Source organism: Leptonychotes weddellii, unplaced genomic scaffold (assembly GCF_054177405.1).
Source record: "Leptonychotes weddellii isolate Sample4059 unplaced genomic scaffold, ASM5417740v2 HiC_scaffold_2115, whole genome shotgun sequence".
NCBI lineage: Eukaryota > Metazoa > Chordata > Mammalia > Carnivora > Phocidae > Leptonychotes > Leptonychotes weddellii.
The window spans coordinates 1-13,697 of record NW_027798916.1 but is presented as its reverse complement, the minus strand read 5'-3'; the positions used below and the strand labels follow the sequence as shown (position 1 = coordinate 13,697).

Sequence of the window (13,697 nt, the reverse complement as noted above, 5' to 3'; positions counted from 1 at the left end):
CATATGATCTCACTGATATGAGGAATTCTTAATTGCAGGAAACAAACTGAGGGTTGCTGGAGTGGGGGGTGGGGTGGGAGGGATGGGGTGACTGGGTGATAGACACTGGGGAGGGTATGTGCTCTGGTAAGTGCTGTGAATTGTGCAAGACTGTTGAATCTCAGATCTGTACCTCTGAAACAAATAATGCAATATATGTGAAGAAAAAAAAAGAAGGTAGTGGGAGGGGAAGAATGAAGCGGGGGAAATTGGAGGGGTAGACTCTGAAAAACAAACTGAGGGTTCTAGAGGGGAGCGGGGTGGGAGGATGGGTTAGCCTGGTGGTGGGTATTGAGGAGGGTACATTCTGCATGGAGCATGGGTGTTATGCAGAAACAATGAATCATGGATCATTTCATCTAAAACTAATGATGTAATGTATGGGGATTAACATAAGAATAAAAAAAAAGAAAAAAAATCTAATTTGTCTGATATAAGGATTGCTACTCCAGCTTTCCTTTGATTTCCATTAGCATGGTAAATGGTTTTCCACCCCCTCACTTTCAATCTGGAGGTGTCATTGGGTCTAAAATGAGTCTCTTGTAGATAGCATATTGATGGGTCTTTTTTTTTTTTTTTTTTTTGATGGGTCTTTTTTTTTAATCCACTCTATTACCCTGAGTCTTTTGACTGGAGCATTTAGTCCATTTACATTTAGAGTAATTGTTGAAAAATATGAATTTAGTGCCATTGTATTACCTGTAATGTCAATGTTTCTGTATAGTGTCTTTGTTCTTTTCTGGTCTTTGTTACTTTTGGGCTCTCTTTATGCTTATAGGATTCCTTTAAGTATTTCTTGCAGGGCTGGTTTAGTGATCACAAATTCTCTTTGTTTCTGTTTGTTCTGGAAGCTTTTTCTCTCTCCTCCTATTCTGAATGACAGCTTTGCTGGATCAAGTATTCTTGGCTGCATATTTTTTGCATAGCATGCTGAATTTATCATGCCAGTCCTTTCTGGTCTGTCAGGTCTCTGTGGCCAGGTCTGCTGCCAGCCTTATGTTTCTACCCTTGTAGATTAAGAACCTCTTGTCCTGAGTCGCTTTCAGGATTTTCTCTTTATTTCTGAAATTTGTAAACTTCACTATTATGTTGAGGTCATTGATTTTGAAGGTGGTTCTCTGTGCTTCCTGGACTTGAACGCCTATTTCCTTCCCCAGATTAGGGAATTTCTCAGCTATAATTTTCCAGATAAACCTTCTGCCTCCCCACCTCCTCTTCCTCTGGGATCCCAATTATTCTAATATTGTTTTGCTTTATGGTATTGCTGATCTCTTGAATCCTCCCCTCGTGATCCAGTAGTTATCTCTTTCTCAGCTTCCTTATTCTCCATCATTTTGTCTTCTGTATCACTGACTCCCTCTTCTGCTTCGTTTATCCTAGCAGTTAGAGCCTCCATTTTTTTTATTGCATCTCAGTAATAGCCTTTTTGATTTCAACCTTATTAGATTTTAGTTCTTTCATTTTTCCAGTAAGGGATTCTCTACTGTCTTCTATGCTTTCAAACCCAAGTGGTATTTTTATATTCGTTGTTTTGAATTCTAGTTCTGACATCTTACTTATATCCATATTGATTAAATAACTGGAGTGAGTAACTGCCTCTTGTCCTCTTTTTTGGAATGAGTTCTTCCATTTTGTCATTATGTCCAGAGAAGAATAAAGAGAGGGAAAATACAAAAACAGCAACAATGATACCAGAAAAATACACAGTATACAAATCAGTAGAGAACAGAAACTAAAAAGAAAAGAAAAGGAAAAAAATGGGAATAAAATCAGACAAGAAGTTGAACAGAATATTAAACTAGATCCTGGGTGTATTTTGGTCTGTTTGGTAGAAGAAACTAGATCCCAAAATGGGAAAGAAAAACTTATATATATACAAAAATGTAGTTGAATACAATGAAAGGAAGCCAAAAATGAAAAAAATACTTATAAACCGTAAATGTAAAAACGAAAATTAAAAAAGACACAAGAAAAAAAAGGGCTAAGGAATGATGCCAGAAAAATATATACTAATCAGAAGAGAATAGAAAACAAAAAGAAAAGGGAAAAAAATGGGAATAAAATCAGACAAGAAGTTGAGCAGAATACTAAACTAGATCCTGGGTGTATTCTGGTCTGTTTGTTAGAAGAAACTTGATCCCAAAATAGATAAGAAAAACTTACATATACATACACACAAAAATTTCGTTGAATACAATGAAAGGAAGCCAAAAATGAAAAATACATATATAAACCATAAGTGTAGTATCGGTAAACTTGGTATTCACAGAAATTCCTGCTGGTCTTCTGGGAGAGGGGCCTGTTGCAGATGCCCTGGTGTCTTTGTCTGGGTGGAATTGCACCGCCCTTGCCAGGGGGCCGGGCTCAGTGTATACAGGTCCGGATTGCATTATGTAGTGCTGTTTTGCTCCTTAAAGGCATTCTGCAATGATGTGGGGGATGAAAATGGTATTGCCCCAATCTCTAGACCCAGAGCTGAAAGTTCGTGCCTCCCACTCTTCAGTGAGCCATCAAAGAAAAGTGGTCACTCTTGTCTCCTTGGCTTCCATGTGAACTCTGTGTTCACCCAGCCTGTGACCAACATTTTTATCTCAGGCACATGACCCTGATTCGAGTTTCCAAACTTATGAACTCCTGTGGCATGCACTCATACCACTCCTCCTGGTAGGGGGAGGGAGGAGGGTCTCCCTGGGGTTCTGCCTCTTGCTGGGGCCCCTGATCAGAGAACGGTCACACAACTGCACAGCAGTTTGCAGTTTATGCCAACACCGAGCAGAAAGCCAGCACCTGGACTCACTGTTTGTAAGCTGCTTCCTTGCTCTAATGCCTGGGAACTCTGCCACACTCAGGCACCCCTGTTCTTTTTGTGACCCTGGGGATCCTGAGACCGTGCTGTCTCACCTGGGATTCTACCCTGCTTCATCTCCTGAGCGCCTTTCAGGCAAACTTCTAAAAGTTCCAATTTTGTGCTCCGCTACTTATAAGATTTCCAGTTCCCCGCTTATGGAGGCTCTCTGCCCCCGTGGTTTATCTTGGGATATATTGCCTCAGATTCATGTCTCCACACCTATCTTGGAAAAAGCAATCACTTTTCTATTTGTAGAATTGTAGCAATTCTTTTCTCAGATCTCTGGTTTATTTTGTAGGTTTTCAGAATGATTTGATAACCATCTAGCTGATTTTAAGGGACCAAGATCCCCTGAGGGAAACTAGGATCTCCTACTCCTCCACCATCTTACGTCTCTTGCTTACCACATCTTCCTTATTGGACATTTGGGCTCTCTCCATAGTTTGGCTATCGTTGATAATGCTGCTAAGCCAATTTTGAAAAGGTATAAAGGAGGTGATGGGGAAACTTGCCTTCTGTGTGTTGAGATATATTATAAAGCCATATAAACAAAAACATTGTTCCTCAGCAACTTACACTGAAGGGAGAGAACACAATGTTCAGAAATAAATATATGTATATATGAAAACTTGATATATAATAATGGTAGAATCACAGAACAATGTGGATAGAATGGGTTATTTACTAGATGCTTCTGGGAAAACCGGCTCATGACATTGGAGAAAGGTAAGTTAGACCCTTTAACCTCAGTTCATATATAAAGTGGACCTGGTGGTCACTAAAGACCTAAACATAAGCTATAAAAAAGCAAACAGAAGGAAAATACAAGGGAATGTTTTTGTAGAGAAAAATATCAAGACCCAAATGCTAACCATATCATGAAAAAATTTACAGGTCTGAGTACAACAAAATAGTGGAAAAAAATCACAGATTCTGTTTGAAATAGCTCATGAAAAATGTTAATAGTAAGGTGACTAGATGATAACTGCAATGTCTAAAACCTAGGAATTAATATCTAGACATACAAGGAACTCTGAAGGATAGCGTTGGGAAGGAAATCATGAAACCCAAAAGAAAACAAGCAGAGGTTATCAATGGGTACTTCACAGAAGGGGCAAGACTAAAGGACCTGAGCAGTCACAAGCACTTATCCTGAACAGCCAGACAAATGCAAATTAAAACAAAAGCAACCCAAATCAGAGGGGTGGATCTTATCAAGTAGAGAGGAGACTGTGGGCCAGGTCCATAATGGGCATGGCACTAGGTAGAGGGGGCAAAAGCAGCTCAGGGACTGTCCACAGGAAAGTGGTAATTTAAATGTGGTACTGCAAACCGCAGAAAACTATACAGAAGTTAGAGGTAACAGAATAGATGTACACAGAGTTGACAGAGACAGATTTAAAACAGAGATAAATGAAAGAGGAATAGAACAAAGTCTGCACATGGAATAATACCAGTACATAACTTTAAAACAGAATACACCAACCAATAGAATGTATTTTATAAGAACTTGACCTGTGTGAGAACACAGGTCTCAAATACATTACAACAGGTGCCTAGAACTGGGCTGGCAGAGAAAGGGAATGGGGAGTGAGAATCAGAAATAGCAGAACAGATGATATAAATCAAATTAAAAGTTCCTGCATGTACTAGTAATGACCACACTCTGCCCTAAAGGTCTGACACAAAAATTAAAAAGAAAAGGAAAGAAAAAATAAGCCAGAAAATCATTAGGATGCTAAATCAGCTTTAAATACTTTGTCCATTTAGCAAGGTTCAAGTACAGTGAATAGGGTCTGCTTACATATCCCATCTTCTGGGGTTAGTGTCACAGCTACGTGACCACAGAAAAGCCAATGTAACCAGGACTTTGTTTCCTTACCTACAAAATGAGGAGTAGGATTAGATAATCTAATCTCTGAGGTTGCTTCCAGTTCTTTCTAGAGTACCCATTCACAGTTCTTCACTAAAATTCAAACATTCCAATTTAAAATTAAATTATACAGATCTTTTCTCCTTTTATTTTGTTACTAACTTAGGCAAAGTCAACCCTTCTCCAATAAAAAACAAACTGAAATATTTAGGACTAGTAAAGTTCTCAGAACTATAAAATCAAAACAAAACACAGAATTTCACTATAAATCTCTTTTCAACATTAATTTTGTAGTGCTACTTCTTAGACACTATAGATCTACTAATGGTTTAAAAAGATTTATGAAGATGGCAGAGCTTACCAGTAACACAGAACTGATTCCCAAAGCGTGCCTGTTCTACTACAAGAAAATGATGCATCTGAGAATACACAGTACCTTTCCAGCTGACACGAGGCCCCAGTTTTCTGTTTTGATCTTGTTCTTCTAACGGTGTCCTGTCCACCTGAATTCCAGAGTCTTCTCTACTTAAGGGCTGTTGATCATCTTCATCTTCACTGTCTTCAGACCAGTTCTGATTAAAAAGGGAAATACATCTTATCCTTAAGAGTGTATGGTGATTGGAGCTATTTAGATGAAATGATTAAGAAAATTTCAAAAAAAAAAGCAAAAACTACACCTAATGGCACTTTTTTCTAAATGTCTTGAAAGTTACTATGATAGCCTGGAATTATTTTTGGTGGCAAAACCCCCAAGATGAAAGGCTACTCCCTAAAGGATACTTACATTCATTCCATTCAACTTCCTAGTACTATTGATTCAGTGCAAAATCTTAATAAATCTTTAATAATAAACTACTCTAATTTAGTGAAGAGTATTCCTGTTTTAGTTAAATTGCTCTAGGGTGAAAGGAACCACAAAAATAATGTATCACTCGGCATATATTTATATGTTCAATAGCAAAACTATTGCTACTTACTGGTGTGTTTACATTTGGACCAAGGTCAATTTCTTCACCTTCCATCAAGTATTTTCCCCAGTCAAAATCATCTTTCTTTTCTAAAATATAACAGAAGAATTTCAACAGCTTTATCAAAAATATGTGGGGGAAAAAAAACCCCAAAACTGTAGGAAAAAAGTCTAACAAAACTCAAAATAAAAGGCACTCAGGAAATGACAAAGTTCAAAAATACTGAAACACTCAATAAATTGATATTCTAATACATTTTAAAATTTAACTTATCTTCAAAAGTGATTTTTTCTCTTTATATAATTGAAAGTAGTTTAAAGTCAGAACTTAAATTTTAAATGATGATTTGTAATTGCAATTGTATCCAAAGCAACAGAAATATTTTAGTTTCATAGATTTTTACAACTTTTTATAAAATGTCTGATAATTAAGCAATAAAACCAATTTCACTTTTGTTATATATTAAACATTTGGCAACGTACCCACTTCATCTCTTGGTGTTTCCACATAATTGCTGTTTGAAGGAGAATCAGATAGACACAGAAGAAGTGACAATATGGAATAATGTGCATCTGTCTTTAAAACAAAAAATGAAGATATGAATCACTGAGGTTGGTGAGAGCTTTCAAAACTAGTTTAAGAAAAGATAACCCCATGTCAGTTATGTCCCCAATATTTTTTCTAGTTTGAGAAAACATGAATTATATCTAAGTAAATCCTAATCTCTAAACCTTTTTTAGAGTTCAAATGTGTACATGTAAGGAACATGTCAAAAACACGTTACCTGAATCATAATGAGGAATCGTCAGAAATACCAAAACTGAGGACAAGCTACCAAATAACTGGCCTGTGCTCTTAAAAAATGTCAAGGTTAAGGGGTGCCTGGGTGGCTCAGTCATAAGCATCTGCCTTCGGCTCAGGTAATGATCCCAGGTTCCTGGGATCGAGCCCAGCATCGGGTTCTCTGCTCAGCGGGAAGCCTGCTTCTCCCTCTCCCACTCCCCCTGCTTGTATTCCCTCTCTGTGTCTCTGTCAAATAAATATATAAAATCTTTAAAAAAAAATGTCAAGGTCAAGAAAAAGAAAGCCTGAGGAACTATTCCAGATTAAAAAACACTGATTAGTGAACCTGAGCAAAGGATACACTGGAGTTCACTTACTATTCTTCAACTTTCTTTAAGTTAAAAAAAACCCAAAAAAACAAATTATATTTTAAAAACCATATTTGGGGTGCCTGGGTGGCTTAGTTGGTTAAGCATCCGACTCTTGATTTCGGCTCAGGTCATGATCTCAGTGTCGTGGGATCAGGACCAGTGTCTGGCTCCGCACTCGCTGCAGAGTCTGCTTGTCCCTCTTGCTCTGCTCCTCCCCCTACTTGCGCTATCTCTAAAATAAAAAAATAAAAATAAAATCTTAAAAAAAAAAAAAAAACCATGTTTAAAAGTTACCAAAAAATAAAAATACCCCAAATGGGCTCAAGTCATAAACTATACTGGAAAGAAGAGATGGGTTAAATTCAAGGAAGGTAAGTCTCTAATGCCTAAAAACCAGGTGAGTTCTTCCTATTGTACGTTCTATACAAGTCTATCACAACTTACAAGGGGGTTACATCCCAAGAAAGCCATTGTAAGTTGAAAATATTGTAACTCAAAAATGCATTTAATACACCTAACCTACTGAACATCATAACTTGGCTTACCCTGTTTTGTTTTTGTTTTTTTTTAAGTAATCTCTACACCCAACATAAGGACTCAGGACCCCAAGATCAAGAGTCCCATGCTCTACCGACTGAGCCAGCCAGGCACCCCTGGCCTACCCTATGTTAAACATGCTCAGAACACCCATATTAGCCTATAGTTGGGTAAAATCATCTAAGGCAAAGCCTATTTAATAATAAAGTGCTGAATATCTCATGCAATTTATTGAATACTGTACTGAAGGTGAAAAACAGAATGGTTGTCCAGGTACAAAATGGCTGTAAGTGTACTGATTGTTTACCCTCATGAACACCTGGCTGACTGGGAGCTGTGGCTTGCTACCAGCGTCACCCAGAGAGTATCATACTGCATATCACTAACCTGAGGAAAGATCAAAGTTCAAAATCTGAATTTCCACTGAATATGAATTGCTTTTGTACCACTGTAAGTCAGGGACCATCTGTAGTATCTTATATATGTCTTCACAATGTTTATCATAATTATAATTAAATACTATTAAAAATCTGGGCAGTGATGATCATGTATTGTTTATTCTGTATTCCTACCACCTAGTATGATGCCAGGGACACAGTAAACACTTGCTAAACTTTCCTAGGAATGTTCAGGAAATATATCACTAATAAGACTTTAAGGAGCTGCCCTTTCTCTGATAATTTCTCACCTGCTTAGAAACGCCTGAAATTCCTTTAACAAAGAAAAGAATTTTTATTCCACAGAGAAAAGTGGAATAAAAAGTCTAAAATATAAGTACTTAAACACCTCCCACTATAATATCTATTATTTAGTAAGAATTGCTAGCATCAGATTTTTTTTTTTTTGATTTTGTGCACCTGAATAAGGTGAAAATTACCAATGACAGAGGAAGGAAGTGTGTACAGGGAAAGGGCACATACTGCACCCTTGCAAACCTCCCTACTTTGCCAAGGATTAGAACTATTGCCCTGTAGCAGTGTAGGGATGCACAAAAGCAACTCTTGGTCATGGGAGGAGGACCTGAATGATGCCATTTCCCTACTCCTATACACTGTTTATTTTTGAGTAACATCTATAAAGGAGCTTGACCCTGAGAAAACTCATTAATTGGGTTATCACTGAACTACAAATTAGCACTAATGATCAAAACATAGCCTATCAACCAGCTATATATCATGCTTTCACCAAAATTACTAATTGTAGTAAAGAAAAAGAAGACTGTTTAGAATTAGGACTCTGGCACTTACATTCAGAAGATATAAACTATTTTACTTAACTTTAAAAATACAAGTTAACTTGGGGCACCTGGGTGGCTCAGTTGTTGGGCGTCTGCCTTCGGCTCTGGTCATGGTCCCAGGGTCTGGGATCGAGCCCCGCATCAGGCTCCCTGCTCGGCGGGAAGCCTGCTTCTCCCTCTCCCACTCCCCTGCTTGTGTTCCTGCTCTCACTAACTCTCTCTTTGTCAAATAAATAAATAAAATCTTTAAAAAAAAAAAAATACAAGTTAACTTGTTTTTTATGCCATCTCTTTACGTAAGAGATAAAGGTAAAGAGTTGGACTCTAGCTACCCATCAGCCACATGCCCCTAGTCTCTGTCTTCTGAGGCCCTGCATGGTCCCTGTTACTCTGCAGAAAGTCAATGAACACACATATATATATGTGAAAGAAGCAATCCCATGTGCTGTACATTATATCAGAGGTGGTCTTGAGTCTCAAAGGATATTTAAGGATTAACTTATACTCCACTTTCACATTCTTTGAAACTCAAAGCTACAAAGAACTAGAATTCATAGTTCCAGTGGGGTTTATAAATATGTCAGTCTTTGCTTATTTTTCCAAGAATAACAACCCCAAATCTCTTTTGCCAAATATCATTCAGAGCTTGGAAATAGTGAACTGTCATTTACTGAGTAACTCCCATGGATAATATAAATCCCTAACTATTTATAATAGATAGTGTGGTTAGAGATACACTTCTGGCATGATGGAAGGAAGTGGTCTTCAAAGCCTCTCCCCTAAAAGTAACTAAAAGCTGGACAAAATTGCCAGACAACCATTTTAGTGCTCTCAATGGAGCAAGGGCATACAAACGGTGAGAAGCATTTACTCATGAAAATGATCTCAGGGTGGAACTGTGTGAGTTTGTGGCATATTTGCCCAGAGCTATTTTCCTCCTCCTTCTAGCTTTATCACAGTTGTAGTTCAACCAGAAAACTAGCAGCTTTGCTTCTGTTGATGGAAGAGTCTCACTTGACTCAAAGAGCTGTCAGTTAAAGCAGCAAATGCAGTGGCAAGTGAAGTGGGGAGTCAGTGGTTGCAGTCCTGTGCGTGTTGAGCAGCAGGACAGCAGAACAGTTGAGGGTTTATCAGGAATTCCTGGAGGCACGACAGCCACACAGGGCTTGCTTCAGCTCTCCATATGTCTTGGGTTGACTAGGCTGTGATGTACACAGTAGAGACTGGAGTGGACCCAAACCAGCCATACATCCTTGGCTGATGGAACATGAGTTCATGCAATCAACACAAAATATAAGCCAGGACAGTCTTGAAAATGGCCTTAAGTATGAATGTACTTCTCAGTCCACACACAAATTAGATTAACACCCAAAGCTGACTTAATATCATATGTTATGAACTAAAAGTTTGTGTTCCTCTCAAATTCCTGTATTGAAACTCTAACCCCCAGTGTGATGGTATTTGCAGATGGGGCTTTCAGGAGGTTATTAATTCATAAGGGTGAAGCCCTGGTCCAATGGGATAAGAAGAGATACCAGAGAGCTCTGCCATGTGAAGACACAGAGAGAAGGTGGCCATCTATGAGCCAGACAGAGTCATAACCAGCAACTGAATCAGCCAGCACCTTAATCTTAGTCCTCCCAGACTCCACTACCATGAGAAAATAAATTTGTATTTTTAAGCTACCCAGTCTGTGGTATTTTATAATGGCAGCTCAAGTTAAGACCTCAGAGAATACAAAACAAAAAACCCATGATTATCTCAAAGGTACAGAAAGAGATTTGACAATATCCAACACTTAATCATGATAAAAACTCTCAACAGACTAGGAATAAAAGAGAACATCTTCAAACTGATAAAGGGCATCTATGAAAAATCTATAATTAATATCATAATTAAGAGTTAAAACTGAAGCTTTTCCTCTAAGACTAGGAACAAGGAAAAAAATGTCCACTCTCCTGTTCAGCACTGTATTGAAGCTTCTGGCCAGTGCAAAAAGCACAAAAACACTTCACACTGGAAAGGAAGAAGTCAAACTATCTTTGGAGATAACATGACCCTCAGTGTAGAAAATACTAAGGAATCCAGAAGAAAATTACTAGAATAAATGACTTTATCAAGGCTAACTACACAAAAATCAACATAAAAGTGAATTCTATTTTTAAATGTTAGCAAAAAGCAAACTGCAAATGAAATTAAGAAGACAATTCCGTTCATAATAGCACCAAATAGAATAAAATATTTAGGAGTAAACATTAGAAATGAAATATCTGTACCTAGAAAAATAAAATTGCTGAGAAAAATAAAGATAATCTAAATAAATGAGAGTTCACACTCACGGATTTAATTATTTAATATTTAGATTTAATATTGGTAAGACTGTGTAGTAGTTTCCTTGGGCCACCATAACAAAATTCTACAAACTGCATGGCTTAAAACAAAAGGAATTTATTCTTTTTCAGTTCTTGGGGCTAGAAGTCTGAGATCAAGCCATCAGCATGGCCATGCTCAATTTGAAAGCTTGAGGGAAGAATCCTTCCTTGCCTCTTCCAGCTTCTGTGGTTGCCACAAATCCTAAGGGTTCCTTGATTTGCAGATGCATGGCTCCAATCTCTGCCTCCATTATAGCATGTTCACCCTGTGTGTATCTTTGTTCAAATTTCTATTGTCTTATAAGGATACCAATCACTGGATTAGCCAGTTTGACTTCATTTCAACTTGCTTACATTGTCAAAGACCCTATAATAAGGTCATATTCACAGATATCAGGAAATAGGACTTGAGAACATATCTTTTCTGGGGATACAATTCAAACGATGAGAGCAATACTTCCCAAATGATCTACTGATTCAATGCAATCCCTGACAAAATCTGACAAGGCTTTTTATAGAAATTTAGCTAATCCTAAAATGTGCATGGAAATTCAAAGGGTCTAGAATACACAAAACGGTTTTGAAAAAAGTTGCAGTACTTATATTACCTGATTCTAAAACTCACTGTAAAGCTACAATAATAAATGCAGTGTGGTATTTGTGTAAGAATAGGCATATAAATTAGTGACACAATTCAGAGTCCAGAAATAAATCCTTATATTTATGTCCAATTTGTTTTTGACAAAGTTGCCAAGACAATTCAATAGGTAAAGAATAGTTTTTTCAACAAATGGTGATGGGAAAATTGAATAGCTGAAGGTAAAAAAAAATTTAATTTAGATCCTTTCCTCACAACATTTACAACAATTAACTCAAAATAAAACATAGATTGAAATGCAAGTGCTTAAACTGCTAGAAGAAAAGACAGGAAAAAAGTCTTTTAGCTTTGGATTAGGCAAAGAGTTCTTAAGATATGACCCCAAAAGCACAAGTCATAAAAGAAAGAAATAGATAAGTGAACTTCATTAAAATGAAAAACTTTTTAACTTCAAAAAAACACCACTAAGGAAATGAAAAGACAAGCTGGAGACTGGAAGAAAATATTTGTAAATCATTCTTCTGATGAAGTACTTGTATGAGAAATAAACAACTCTAATGACTCAGTAAGAAGACAAGCAGTCCAATTTCAAAATGGGAAAACACTTTAAAAGACATCACTGAAAACATATAAATGGCTAAAAAGCACATGAAAAAATGCTCAACATCTTTAGTCATTAGGGAAATGTAAATCAAAACCAAAATGATGTATTACCACATATTCTCTAGGATGTCTATAATATAAAAGATAGATCAAAAACAAGTGTTGGCAAGGATGTAGAGAAACTGGAACCCTTATATATTGCTTGGGGGAATATAAAATGATATAGCCACTTTGGGAAATAATTTGGCAGTTTTTCAAAAGGTTGAACCTAAGCTTACCATATAAACCAGCAATTACACTCCTAGAAATCTGTCCAAAAAAAAGTGAAGAATTACGTTCACACACAGGTTCTACAAGAATGTTAATAGCAAGTTGACTTTGGAAAAGATGGCAGAGGAGTAGGGGACCCTATTCCAACCGGTCTCCAGAATTGAGCTGAATATCTACCACAACACTCTGACCACCCACGAAATCAGCCTGAGATCTAAGAAGATAGATCTGGATCTCTATAAACAGAAGACTGCAGATGGTTGGTTTCGAGGTACAAAGCAGGGAGCTGGGGTTCTGCGGACAGGTATCAGAGGATAAACGGCAGCGGGAGGGAGCCTGGCCATGGGGATCCTACACTGCCAGTGAGTGACAGCCTCCCGTGCTGGGGACAGGGCACAGGTTTGCAGACCCATAGCGGTGGGGAAAGGACTTTAGATGGAAACCGGAGTGGCGGGGTTGCGCGTGCTGGTGGTTTTAGAAGCACAAAGGGCAGAGACGTGCCCCCCCGCCCGGAGGCAGGACTAGGAGCGCTGCGAGGGGCACACAACCCATGACACTGCAGTTTATGGCAGCACAGACAGGAACGGACATAGTGTGGCCTGGAGTGCTCATTGAAGAATAGACTGCGATCTCTCTGCTCTGAGGCAGAGGGTTGGAAACAGTCTCTTCTGCTCTGACTCTTGGAAGAGACACGGTGGGCCGCCAGGGGAAGTCGCCAGAGAACAGGGCCCCAAACAACCGGTTCCCCCTGAGCCCATTCCCCGCCACAACGGGGCAGGGCAACTCTGCCCAAACAGGGTTGGCTGAGTAACAGCGCAGCAGGCCCCTCCCCCAGAAGACAGGCTGGGAAAACAAGAGGCCAGCAACCCTTAGGTCCCTAGAAAACAGGTGCATCTTGCTTGGGTTGTGGTCAGTAATTTGGACTCTATACATTCCTTCAACCACCCATCAACAGAATGACTAGGAGGAGGAACCCCCAAAATAGGAAAGACTCAGAGATTATGACTTATGCTGCAGATTTACAAATGGATGCAGATATAACCAAGACGTTGGAGATGGAATTCAGGCTAGCAATTGTGAAGACAATAGCTAGAATGGAGAAATCAATTAATGGCAACATAGAGTCTCTAAGGGCAGAAATGAAAGCTGAATTGGCAGAACTTAAAAATGCTATCAATGAGATCCAATCCAATCTAGA

At 38.4% G+C, this 13,697-nt stretch overlaps 1 long non-coding RNA gene across 1 annotated transcript; it reads right to left on the bottom strand.

Moving 5' to 3' along the window:
* Window positions 1-644: 644 nt before the first annotated feature.
* LOC145718749 (uncharacterized) lies at window positions 645-6,354 on the bottom strand. Its single transcript, XR_014142000.1, has 3 exons — window positions 6,211-6,354; window positions 5,738-5,817; window positions 645-5,332 (listed from the first exon to the last, which is right to left on the bottom strand). It is a non-coding gene; the product is annotated as an uncharacterized LOC145718749 (long non-coding RNA).
* Between the last annotated feature and the right edge of the window lie 7,343 nt (window positions 6,355-13,697).